At 32.4% G+C, this 13,404-nt stretch overlaps 1 protein-coding gene and 1 pseudogene across 4 annotated transcripts in view; both read right to left on the bottom strand.

The window, feature by feature from the left end:
- Positions 1-13,404, bottom strand: part of LOC102612623 (UPF0496 protein At3g49070) — an 85,608-nt gene that overhangs the window by 67,026 nt on the left and 5,178 nt on the right. The gene's annotated exons all lie outside the window — the stretch shown is intronic.
- On the bottom strand, positions 465-12,813 carry LOC112495946 (short-chain dehydrogenase TIC 32, chloroplastic-like; annotated as a pseudogene).

Raw genomic sequence — 13,404 nt, 5'->3', positions numbered from 1 at the left:
TGTCTTCTACAATTAAGGATGGTGCAACACATTAATATAATAGTATATCAAATTATGAAAAAAGATAAAGTAAATAAATCTTAATCATCATAAAATTGTTGTACATCGTGAACTCTTTAAAAGATTAGGGAAAAATTAAATTAGAAGAGGATATACTATTTTAAGAAATAATTTCATATGTTAAATTTTGAAAGAGGAGAAACATTTTAATTTGTTAGACTTTCATTTGATTTTATAGTCAATTTTTACTCCATTCTGTAATAAAAATGTATATTAGTAATAGAAAAAGTAAAAGATGATTCTCCTATCGAAAGTAACAATAATATTTTTGAATATTTAATAGTAGTATTATCCTTGTTAAAGATGATTTTCCGGCTTAGAGTTTTCACTAAGTAGAAAATAACAATAGATGGCTTGGAAAGTCTTCCATCCAAGTATAAAATTCAAAGCAGCAAAATATAAAATATGCTAAAGCTTCTGCTGCTTTATTACAATTCTTTAAAATATTATCCATCCAGATTCTTCTTCTTCTGCTGCTTTATCACACCCTCTATGAATTTTGAGAACATTTCTTAACCAAATCCAAGCTGAAATCCCACAATTTCGTTGCCAACTCCGTGTCAGCAGCATGCGAGCCTTGTTGAGCTATCTTACATTCTGAGAAATAGAGGCCACTCTTCCCTTTAACTTGTGGATGCAATGCGCATAACATGTTGTTGCTGCCCCCTAAGTTATATCCAGATCAAAATGAACAAACAAACAAACACTTATATGACTAATAGTCTGTTCAAAACAAACCAATTTGAACTTAGTAACCAACAGCAATGTATCCAAACACATAATATCGAATTTAATTTCTTTCTTTTGTAAATATAAAAGTACCTGGTGAACATTTTTGAACATATATTTACCAACAAAGCCAAGAATAACTGCAATAAACAGAAAAGAATTTTAGCAAGACCACAATTAATTACTATCGATCACATGTTTACTAATTTTGAAACTTTTTTATTTGGTAATCTCGTCTATTTTTGTTAAGTACCTTTGTAATGAAAATGTCTATTATTGAGTTTAGATAACTTAAAATCTATCATACAACAAATTACAACTCCTTAGTAATCAAATATTTTTTAAATGCATACATTCTGTTTCCGTAACTCATAGTAGAATACTATAATTTACCAAGTGCTTAATTATTTTTTCATCCAACAGATTATTTTATTATCACAATAGAAGTGAGATATATTATTATAAGCCACAACTTACATACAAATATCACTTGATGGGAAGCAGAAAACTCAAACTTGACACACACACACACTACATGTGTTACTCATACAACAAAAGCATTCTAAATTATTACACACATAAAATTCAAGAAGATAAATAGGCACATGGTGAAAGATTGAGTTAATTAATACCATTCAAAAAGCCATCTTCACGGAAAATGTTGGTGAGAACTATTCCTGTCTGAAGTGAATTTGCTGTTATCTCCACCCTATCTTCCTGTTTAATTAGAAAGCATCCCATGATCAGTTATAATTAAGATGGTATCAAATCAGGAAAAATAAAAAATTCTGTCTTTGAAAGAAAATTTTAACCTTCAAACGTCTCGCAAGCTCATTGGCATGCAAAACGTTGGCAAGCTTTGATCGAATGTACGCGAAGGAACTTTCGTACCTGCTCATAATTAAGCAAGTCTTGTTAAGGCAATTAAACTGATGCTTAATCCACTGATATTAACACACACAAGTAGCCAATCAATAGTTGAACTTTCCAAATAAATCGACTACACTTCTGTGACATTAACACCGCCATGACGCAAGTAGCCATTCAAACAATAGTTGTATTTTCCAAATAAATTGACTACGTTTGAGTGACAATAACATCACGATGGAGTGATACTTTTTCATGGCCTATTAGAATTTATTTTTACCATTTGGCCTTGATAAATTTTTAAATATGCATTTTTTTCCTGTAACACACACACACTCACACACACATATATATATAACACACAATTGAATGGTGATTGCGAGTGTTCACACACAAGTTGATTATCAAAGACTTTTACGAATTAAAATTAGTTAATTACTTGTTAAAAATTCACATTTACCCTTCAACAATACGTTTCACAGTATGGATGGAATGAAAAATTTTTCAAAGACCTAAGAGTTGAAAATAATTTCCAAGAACAAAATTATCATTCTCCACTAAATATCATCGTAAACTAGAGGAGGTTATAAGTGTAATTAGGGGTTGCCACCAGATGGTGTTACCCTGAGCAGTGATAATTGATTTTATCAAAACGAATTCCTTCACCATATGGCCACCAATGACTGATTGAAGAGACATTAATAATTCTTCCTTCCCTGTTACTCTCTTGTGCTGTCTTCTTCATAATGTCCAATAACAGATCAGTCAAAAGAAAATGACCTGGAGAAATCATTAATTTGACAACAAGGTTACCCAAGAAAAACTGGAAGGATTATTTAATCAGTCCATAACTAATAAAATAGGGAAAAAAGATTCATTTAATCAGGTTATTGCCGACAATACTTGACATAATATTATTAGATTATAATATATACACTTAAAATTAATAAACGTTTGTAATTAGTAAAACGCACCCAAGTGATTTGTAGCAAAATGCAGTTCTATGTTGTCTTTGGAGAGCATGAATGGGGTTCCTAAAATTCCTGCATTGTTACTTGTAACGCAAGAGATAAAATTCATTGAGCTTAATTATCGAATTCAAGATTGAATTAAACACTCACATGTATATAAACATGAATGTATAATATTGATTGCGTAAAGTTTTTGTATTTCATTATCTTTTTTTTTTCTTTTTGGGTAACTCAAAACAATTGATAAGTGAAATATATTTTTATTTTTACTTTTATTTTTTATTATTTTATTGTCATAAAGTAATTGATAATAAAAAATAACTACAATTTCCATCAAATAACAACAACATAATATCAAAATTGTTGGGATTATATGCTCTTTTAAAGCATATTAATTTATTTTCTAATTAATAAAATATTGGAGATATTTTCAATTATATAAATATTTTGAATAAGGTCCGTTTAATCATATTATATGTATTTATGTGATCATCATATGGATTCACAGAAGACATAAATACAAGTTATCTTATGATTAAATAAATTAAGTTCGCAATTGATAAATAGAGTTTGGAGCTCTATTTATGTTTAGACTGTAGTAAATTTATTGAATAATTTGTCTTAATCGTGTATGAATTGACTGATGTAGTTTGACTACATTGAGCTGGATCACATATGAGATTTAATTAACCTTAAAATAACTGTCATACTTATTAAATCTCATAGGCATTGATTTTACTGTAATCTTAATCTTGAATTAGTTATGATTTCATAATTGTAATTGTTATTCCATTTGAGTTACCAATAGGCACGACACATAATTGTGGTTAAGATTATCTGGTATCTTGGTGGGAGCAATTATGAGTATTGAAGTTATTGATTAATAATATAGAATTTGTACAACACATCTCTTGATGGGTTTTCGGCACTTGATCATAGAATTTGTACAACACATCTCTTGATGGGTTTTCTGGCCAGAGTGTGTCAACAAATTTAGTATGTTGAAAATGATCATTACAGAAACCAGTAAGTATCAAGGAATAAGATGTAATTAAATCGATTGGACAGTTGAGATATCAATTTAATTAACGATGTGGTACAAATGATTATGCAGTAAAGAAATCGATGTGGCTTGGGACGAATTATTATTCGAACATACAATTATGGAGGTCAATTCCAATCTTTTAGTGGAGTAGATTTGGAATTAAAAAATTGGGCTAGTTTAATTACAGACCTAATTATTATAGACACTATTGTATGTTCTCAAATGATCCCCAGGTTAGCTCATTTAATTGATTGCGCCACTACTGGATTAATAAGTAAGATAATTAACTATTTGGGTTAAAAAGCTAAATATATTATTTAGTGGGATGCTCCATGTAATGTATTTGTGTTTGAGGGGCCTTGTGTTATTTTACAATATGGGCCCCTATGACAAGAAAAAAGTAACGTTACTTTTGGTTTATTATTTTCAATTTAAATCAAACTTGATTTGATAGAATTAAATAAAATAAAAAATAGAGCCTAAAGTTTTTCCACTAGATAGAGATATAAAAGAGCTTATTTTCTCCCAAAAGAAGAGAAAGCAACCATTTTATACAGATCAGAGAAAAATATATTTCTCTCTATTGTTGAGAGAAAAATATATTTCTCTCTATTGTTGAGAGAAAAATATATTTCTCTCTATTGTTGAGAGAAAAATTTTCTCGTGCTAGTTGTTTTAGTGGTGATAAAGGCGTCCACGCGCAAGTGCAAATCAAACTTGAGTCATAGTCTGGAAGATTATTTGGTGGCGGATCGTGATTTAACAGAAGTGGTGGTGACGTATTGTAATCTAAAAGTAGTGGTAGTGACGGATCGTGATCTGAGAGCATAAATCATTTCAGCGGAAAAAGCCAAATCAAATTTTCAAGATACGATTTCCAGATTACAAATTCCTATATATTGTATGAGAGTGATCTTAAAAGTTTATATAAAAAATTTTAAAAACTGATTTTTCTCCAACAAAAATATATTAAAAATAAATAAAAATAATCTCTTTAAATTAATTTTTATTGATTTTATTACTTAAGTAAATAAAAATAGTACAAAAATTTAAAAAAAATTACTAAATACCAGGCTTAACTTTTAATAAGTTTTAAAATTTACATTTAATCATTCAGAAGTTCGAATAGTAATTATGAACAACTCAAGTTTGTAATAAAAGGTTCCATTTTCAATGACTAACATTGTCTTATTGTATGTAATTTCATATTATCATTATTTTCACGTTTAATGTTCATATTTCATGTGCATCAAAATATTATTATAGAGTTCTTAAATATAAATATGGTACTATTATATTGTTAAGGCATGTGTAAATGATGACCAGTCTAAGTAGGTGTAATGACTCCCTATGCTAGCATTAAGAAAGAAAATACGACACAATCTAATTGTTTATTTGTAAAATATTAGGTATTAAAATTATTCATTTGTAACTACTTGCATATAATGATAATTACAAGAACTATAATGTGAATTTTGTAATAAACATATTGTATAATGAGTTAGATTAGTTATTCCACAATGCTTGTACTATAAGAGGCTACCAATTGAGATTTTTGAATTTTGAGTGAAAAATGGTGTTTAAGTGATAGGTAATGATTTTGAAGTATCAAATGAGCTAGAAACAGATGAGAAGATAATAAATTTTAGTGAGATAAAGATGAAGTTTTAGTCTTAAAGAGATAGAGTGATAAAGCAAGTGAAGAAAATGAAATAAGTAAAACCCGCAACTTAAGAATTGAAATCAGTTAGCCGATTCCTTGGAGCTGCTGGCCGCTTCAACATGGCAAAGTTACTGCCATCCAAACGGTTAGGTGCAACAAATGAGGCGGCTAGTTGTTTCACTTGAATTTTGCGCACCAATTTTGATTTTTCCAGGGATAAACCTTAGGTCATGAGTTCATTTTAGGGGTATAATATACCATTTCAAAATTTGTGAGAAGAAGAACCAAATCGAAAACCACTTTTGCTATTCTGCCTCGTGGTCAACCTGAAAATTCCTCTTCTTTCTTGGTCTTTTTTTAAGTTATTTTCTTTTTTTTCCTATTACTTTCAGGGATAAAATAAACGTAATGGCTAAATTACTACCAATTTCCCCGAAAATAAAATTGAAAGAACCCTTATATTTGGCTACCAATGTTTATAGCCATAATCTCCCCAGCAAATAACCTTGTAACAATTTTTAATTTCCTTCAGTCCCCTACAAATTTCTAGGCTTATTTCCTTATTCTGCTAAATCAATTTATTTTTATTTTGTTTAGTAATTATAGGAAACACAATTTAATGAAAATAAATCAAATTAAATATTTCTATATCAAACATAATATTTTCTACATATCATCCCTAAAATCCACCGAAAACTAGTATATTATGCCAAGTGCATCTTATTACAAGTATCATCTCCAAAAAAAAAACATGAAAGGGGAGCATTATATCTAAAACGTGTGGTGAATTATTGTAATTCAACTCAAACCCCCTGCTACATAGCAACGCCTGTAGCCCACTTGGAATATCATCGATTTAACCTGAAAGACAAAAATATAAAAGAGATTATAAAATAAACAACTAATTGATTATAGCCGATACAAAATCCCATGTAAAAAATTTCATAAACCAATATACATTAAATGACGTTACATGTAAGAGCTCCTAGGAGTAAAGATTAGAAATGTAAATAACGGAGTTATTTAATGTCCGTCATGCAAATTCTATTAACAATAAACAATATTTTTACCTTGTGTCCAAACTGTTAGCCCACTCTCATGCACATCGAAAAAATTTGTGTAATACACCTCAATTATTAGCATGATATGTCCAAGATTTTCTAAGGGTCTTAACACAAATTTTGACCAAAGCTCCAATAACTTAGATAAAAACCTCTCCACTGAAACTACATAGAACCATAAAAGAACTAGGAAGATGAATATAGAGTTCATATTTGAAATCTATAGATATACATAAAACAATAACAAGAAGTACACTAACTTTTGGAGTTATATGTATATCAGCAGTAATACATATTTTCATAACGCATGAATCAAGCCACGTAGATCTATTATTATGATTCAGAACAATTGTAAGGAAATACCTTCACGTTGCTGAGCATCTTCATAACTGCAAAAAAGAGTAAATAGATGCTTAAAAAATCAACTCTGATAAAGTATCAAGCTAAAAAATATCAATTACAAATTACGCTTTAAGTTGATGTTCGGCAAAAATAAAATCCAATTTACTCTAATGGAATCCTACCAAATGGGTATGCAGTTGTGATTCTCCCATGTTCTTGCATAAAAGAGTCACTCCCTCAAGATATAAGAAAAATATTCTATCATGCTAACAAATTGTTGTTACAATTTTACCTAAACCTTCTCCAAAATTAAAACACAACAAAGCAGGGAAAAAAAAAATTCCAAACCGACTACAGAGGAATGACACCAAAAATAATAATTCATAAAGTACGTTAAAAATGCTCACATCAGCTTTACAATCAACAATGATCCCAAGAACAGTATCCTCCACAAAGGTACATACTACAAAAAGGAGATAATTACTATATCATAAATCAAAGGGGGCATAGGTATATTATACAAGCAGCAAACTGCTAACAACAAAGATCAACTCAGCTACACAAAAACATACACACCCTTTTCTGAGAGCTTTCAACCTAGTATTTGTTTGGCTTTGAGAACCTCAGTTTTCCAGCTTTTATGACAGAAACAGAATCACATTCTTGAATATCATTCTAAATGAATTTCGATATCAATCAAGCATTTTCCTTTCATTTGTTTCCTTGATATAAAAATGATTTCTTTTAAAGCTTTAACATAAAACAAGTAAACAAGTTGAAAGGATACTGAGTTCGGCTATATTAACAATTCAAAACTAATTCCATCAAAAACCCAATGTAATCACTTTAAATATATCACATCTAATACACTGAATATTCATAAAGGAGTAATACTTTTGCAGAGGATTAGATTTCAACCAAGTTTTACGAAATAACTATAACCAGAATATCAAATTATAACTAGAAGGAGACCTGAGAGGCCACCGCCAAGCTTGATGGTCTAGTTTGTTATGCTAGATACGTCAAGTACCAAGTCTCCTGGAACCTAAAATAGTTTAAATAGATAAAAAAGACTTATTAATTGTATTAAAAAATCGAGTTGGCCCATAAAAAAGAATAGAGAAGAAATACAAACCACTATCTTATGAACGAAGTTCGCTATTGGCTCATCTCCATGACAATCCCAAAGGCTTCAACGGTAATTTCGCAACAACTTTCCCCTTCGAAAGGCCAAATACGACGAACAGAACGAGGGCGCCAATGGTGCTGGATTTGAACCTGAACGAGGACATATCGCGGCTGGATTCTTTGAGGCTGGTATCGACACGGTCAATCTTTTTGGTGAAGCTTTTAGCTGGATTTTCGATTTTTGTGGTCTCGAGTTTCTTGGAGGCTTTGTTGATTGAAGTTTTTCTTGTAGGCTTTGTCAAATGAGGATCTGAGGGTGTGAAGGCAGCTCATTATTCAAGCAGTTTAATAAAGCCACGTCAGCAGGAGATTGCTAGTGAAGAATGACAGCTCAGCATGATCGATTAACAGTCACTGATCCAGCTCATAAAACTGTTATGTAACAAATTGTAGTTGGTTTTGTTTGTTAAGAAAGTAAGTTAGTCACAAGTTATTCTCACGTGTAAGTGATTGTATATAAACATGTGTTGGCTGATGAATAAATAAGAATTGAATCTTTTGGAAAATCATTCTTCTATTTTCTCTGAAATTTTCCTTTAAGCCAAACAACACATTTCTGTTTTCTTTCATGGTATCAGAGCCACAAATGGCTAGTTCAATTAATGCAACTTCAAATCAACCAATCATAAACTCAATTCAAACTTCACAAACTTCATTTACCTTTGCTGCAACTGTGAAACTTGATCGATCAAATTTTCTACTTTGGCGTAAGCAAGTATTAACTTCAATCAAAGGAAATCGTCTTGAAAGATTCATTTCAGAGCCACAAGTTGTTCTAGAACATTATCTATATGGAGGATCTAGTGAGAGCATTGAAAATCCAGCTTCCATCAACTGGAGAGCACAAGATCAAACACTTCTTGGCTGGCTGTTGTCAACTATCAGTGAAGGTATTCTAAGTTCTGTTCTCAACTATGACACCTCCTTTGATATGTGGAGATCTATTGAAAAACAATTTGGAGTTCAATCTGAAGCTAAGGTAATGCAACTTCGATATGAAATGAATATTCTGAGGAAAGATTCAATGAATGTTGAGGAATACTGTGCTAAAATGAAATTGCTTGCTAATAAACTAGCTTGTGCTGGTGATATAATTACTGAGAAGGATTTGTCAATGAGAGTTTTGAATGGATTAGGTCCAGGATATCTAGATCTAGCTTCAATAATTACTGCAAATAAGATGAGTTAAGGTTTCAATGCTGGCAGAGGCATGTTTCATAACCAATATCCAAGAGGTTTTTCAACTGGTATTGGTAACTTTGGGTGTTATGGCAGAGGACAGATGATGCAACCTTTTAGGCCACCTATGAAAACAAATTTTCATCCCTCAGTAAACATGCAGGCTGATGAATCACCAGTTATATGTCAGATATGTCACAAAACATGACACACAGTAAATGAATGTTGGCATATATATGATGATACTTCTCCACCATTACCTAAATAGTTTGGAAGGGGCAAATCTTTTGGACCTAAGGCTGCTTATGTAGCTAATTTTGATCCATTTACCAGTTATGTTGCTCCTCCAATTGAAGAACAATATACTGCAACCTTATCCAAGCTACAATCCTATATCTTACTTATCATATCCAGCAGTAGATTCAACTGTTTCTGAAGCCTATCTTTCCAACTATGAAGGACATGTTGATAAATGGTGGTACCTTAACAGTGGTGCCACACATCACTTGACTAACAGTATGGCTAATATGAATGTCCGAGAGGAATTTAGAGGATTTGATCAACTGGTCATCGGCAATGGATAAAGTTTGCCTATAACTCACATTGGTAATGCATGCTTTACTTATAAAGGGTCAAATGCTGCATATAAACCAATATATATCCTACTTAAAGACATGTTATTAGTGCCTGATATCACAAAGAATTTACTAAGCATATCAAAACTGACAACTGATAACAATCTTTCTGTTGAATTTATTGGTAATGTCTGTTATGTGAAGGATTCTCTGAAGAAACAAGTGCTTCTGAAAGGAATTGTTGAGAAAGGATTGTATAAGCTGCTTCTAAAGCCATCTGAGTCTCTTCATTGTTTTTACTTGTCTCAATCTTCTTTTGTTCAACCTTTATCAATACTGTCTGCATACTCCTTTGACTCAAGTGTTCCTAAAAACACTCAAAATAATGATTCCAGTTGTGTCTCATCTTGTAATGCATCAATCAATAAATTTTCCTGTTACATTTCATCTTGTGATGCATTGAATAATAAAGTTCAGCTTTTACACTGACGTTTTGGGCATCCAAATTCTCAAATTCTAATGCATTTGCTAAAACAATGTTTCTTCTGTTAATCTCTTCTATAATACTATAAAGCAAGCACTTGAAAAATTATGTGAAGCATCTCAAATGGGTAAATCTCACATATTACACTTTCCCAGCACAGAAACCAAAACAACAAAACCCCTGGAACTTATACACACAGACTTATGGGGGCCTTCACCCACACCTTTTAGAGATGGCTATAACTATTACATAAGTCTTGTTGATGACTTTAACCGATACACTTGGATTTATCCACTTAAGCTAAAATTAGAAGCATTAGATGTTTTCAAGTTATTCAAATTGCAGGTTGAAAGCCAATTTGACACCATTATTAAAAACCTGCAATCTAACTGGGGGGGGGGGGAGAATACAGATCATTTACACAATTCTTAAACCAATATGGAATCATTTTCAGACATTCTTGCCCTTATACACACCACCAAAATGGGTTGGTAGAAAGAAAAAATAGATACATTGTTGAGCTGGGACTCATTTTGTTAGCATAAGCCAAGCTACCATTTAAGTTTTGGTGGGATGCTTTCCATACAGTTGTTTATCACATCAATAGATTACCATCAACAGCCCTGGAACTTCTTACTCCATATGAGAAAATTTTCAAGCTTAAACTTGATTACAGCATGCTCAAGTGCTTTGGATGTACATGTTATCCTTACTTAAAGGACTATAACAAACACAAGTTTGATTATCACTCAAGTAAATGCATTTTCCTTGGCTATAGTCCAACCCATAAAGGATACAAGTCTCTACATTCATCAGGCAAAATATACATAGCTAAACATGTTGTATTTGATGAGTCAACATTTCCTTATTCCATAGACTCAATTTTTAATTCCAATAAGTCATCACTCTGTTCAAGTCAATCTCTTACACCTCAACAAGTATACCAATTATCCACATTATCTGTAACACCAGTGTCAGTTGTGAACAATTCATGCAATCCTCAGTCAGCAATTCCTACCAACAGCAGCTCACAACATTCAGACAATTCTTCTCATATTGACAATCAACATTCTCATTTGCAAACACATCTACCAGTCATTGAACCATCTATCGAGCCTCAAACTTCATCACCTCCACCTCAACTTGTACCTCATACATCAACTTTCATTCAACCTAATACACATCCCATGACTACCAGAAGCAAAGCTGGTATTTTTAAACCAAAACTTTATACAACAACTCTTGTTCACAAAGAACCTGACTCTGTATATGAAGCTATGCAAAATCCAAAATGGCTTACAACCATGAGAGAAGAATATGCAACATTAATGGAGAATGATACATGGTCTTTAGTGCCCAGAACAGCTGACCAGAAAGTTGTCGAAAATAAATGGGTATATAGGGTGAAATACAACACTAATAGGAGTGTGGCTAAAATACAAAGTTAGGTTAGTGGCAAAGGGGTTCCAACAGATTATGGGAGTGAATTGTTTTAAAACTTTTAGTCCTGTCATAAAACCAGCAACTGTGAGAGTAGTCTTAAGTCTAGCTGTGATGAACAAGTAGAAGATAAGGCAAGTTGATGTGAATAATGCTTTTCTTAATGGAAAATTATCAGAGGAAGTGTTCATGAATCAACCAGAGGGGTTTATTAGTGCTGAGAAACCAGATTATGTATGCAAGCTTCATAAGTCTCTTTATGAACTTAAACAAGCTCCAAGAGCTTGGTATGATAAGCTGAAAGGGTGCTTGCTGCAGTGGGGGTTTACAAATTCCAGTTCAGATACTTCCTTGTTCTTAAAAAGAAATAAATCCTCAATGATCTTAGTCCTTATATATGTTGATGACATCTTAATAACAGGGCCAAATAGTTTTGAGCTAGAAAACTTCATTGCTGAATTCAGTACAAAGTTTGCTTTGAAAGATCTTGGAGCACTTTCTTATTTCTTAGGCATTAAAGTGATATATGGTACATATTGTATTTTCTTGTCTCAGAAGAAATACATAAGGGATTTACTGTCAGAAGTTAAAATGCTCAGTTGCAAAGACATTGATACTCCTATGAGTACATGGATGAAACTACAGAAGGAAGCTCAAGAAAACCTTGGTCATTATGTTGTAGATGCAACACATTATAGAAGCATTGTTGGTGGAATGCAATACTTGGTATTAACAAGACCAGAAATTGCTTTTAGTGTGCATAAACTGAGTCAATATGTTTCTGCACCAACACTGCAATATCTTATGGCTTGCAAAAAAGTGCTTAGATACTTAAAGGCAACACAAGATTATGGACTCAAGTTTATCAAAGATGGTGATATGAAATTAACAGGCTTCACATATGCAGATTGGGCAGGGGATTTGGATGACAGAAAATCAGTTGGAGCTTATTGCATCTACTTTGGTCATAATCTAATAACTTGGTCATCTAAGAAGCAACAAGTCATTGCTAGATCTAGTGCAGATAGTGAATACAGGTCTTTAACATCAGCAAGTGCAGAGATAAGTTTGCTGCAATCACTGTTTTCTGAATTGAAATTACAGTGCATGGAAAAACTTGTTATTCGGTGTGATAACCTTAGTGCTACTGAGCTAGCTCATAATCCAGTTTTTCACTCAAGAACAAACCATATTGAGATTGATATGCATTATGTCAGAAACAAAGTTCTTGCTGGGGATTTGAATATTCAATTCATACCAAGTGAAGAGCAGGTAGCTGACATCATGACTAAACCACTCTCATTCACTCGGTTTAGCTACCTAAGAGCCAAACTCAATGTCATGCCCTGTCCCTTAAGTTTGAGGGGGGCTGTGAAGGCAACTTATTATTCAAGCAGCTTAATAAAGCCATGTCAGCAGGAGATTGCTAGTGAAGAATGACAGCTCAGCATTATCGATTAACAGTCACTGATCCAGCTCATAAAACTGTTATGTAACAAATTGTAGTTGGTTTTGTTTGTTAAGAAAGTTAGTTAGTCACAAGTTATTCTCACGTGTAAGTGATTGTATATAAACATGTGTTGACAGATGAATAAATAAGAATTGAATCTTCTAGAAAATCATCCTTCTATTTTCTCTGAAATTTTCCTTTAAGCCAAATAGCATATTTATGTTTTCTTTCGGAGGGATTTGTGAGAATTGGTTCGGTAAATGAGAAGCCACGAGGGATTTGTACTGCTGTTGATCATCGCTGGAGAAGAACATCAGCTGCTGCTATTGATCATTCCCGACTAGCGCTGT

Source organism: Citrus sinensis, chromosome 9 (genome assembly GCF_022201045.2).
Source record: "Citrus sinensis cultivar Valencia sweet orange chromosome 9, DVS_A1.0, whole genome shotgun sequence".
Lineage (NCBI taxonomy): Eukaryota > Viridiplantae > Streptophyta > Magnoliopsida > Sapindales > Rutaceae > Citrus > Citrus sinensis.
Note: the sequence above shows the minus strand (reverse complement) of the source record. Positions and strands in the feature narration are given on the sequence as shown.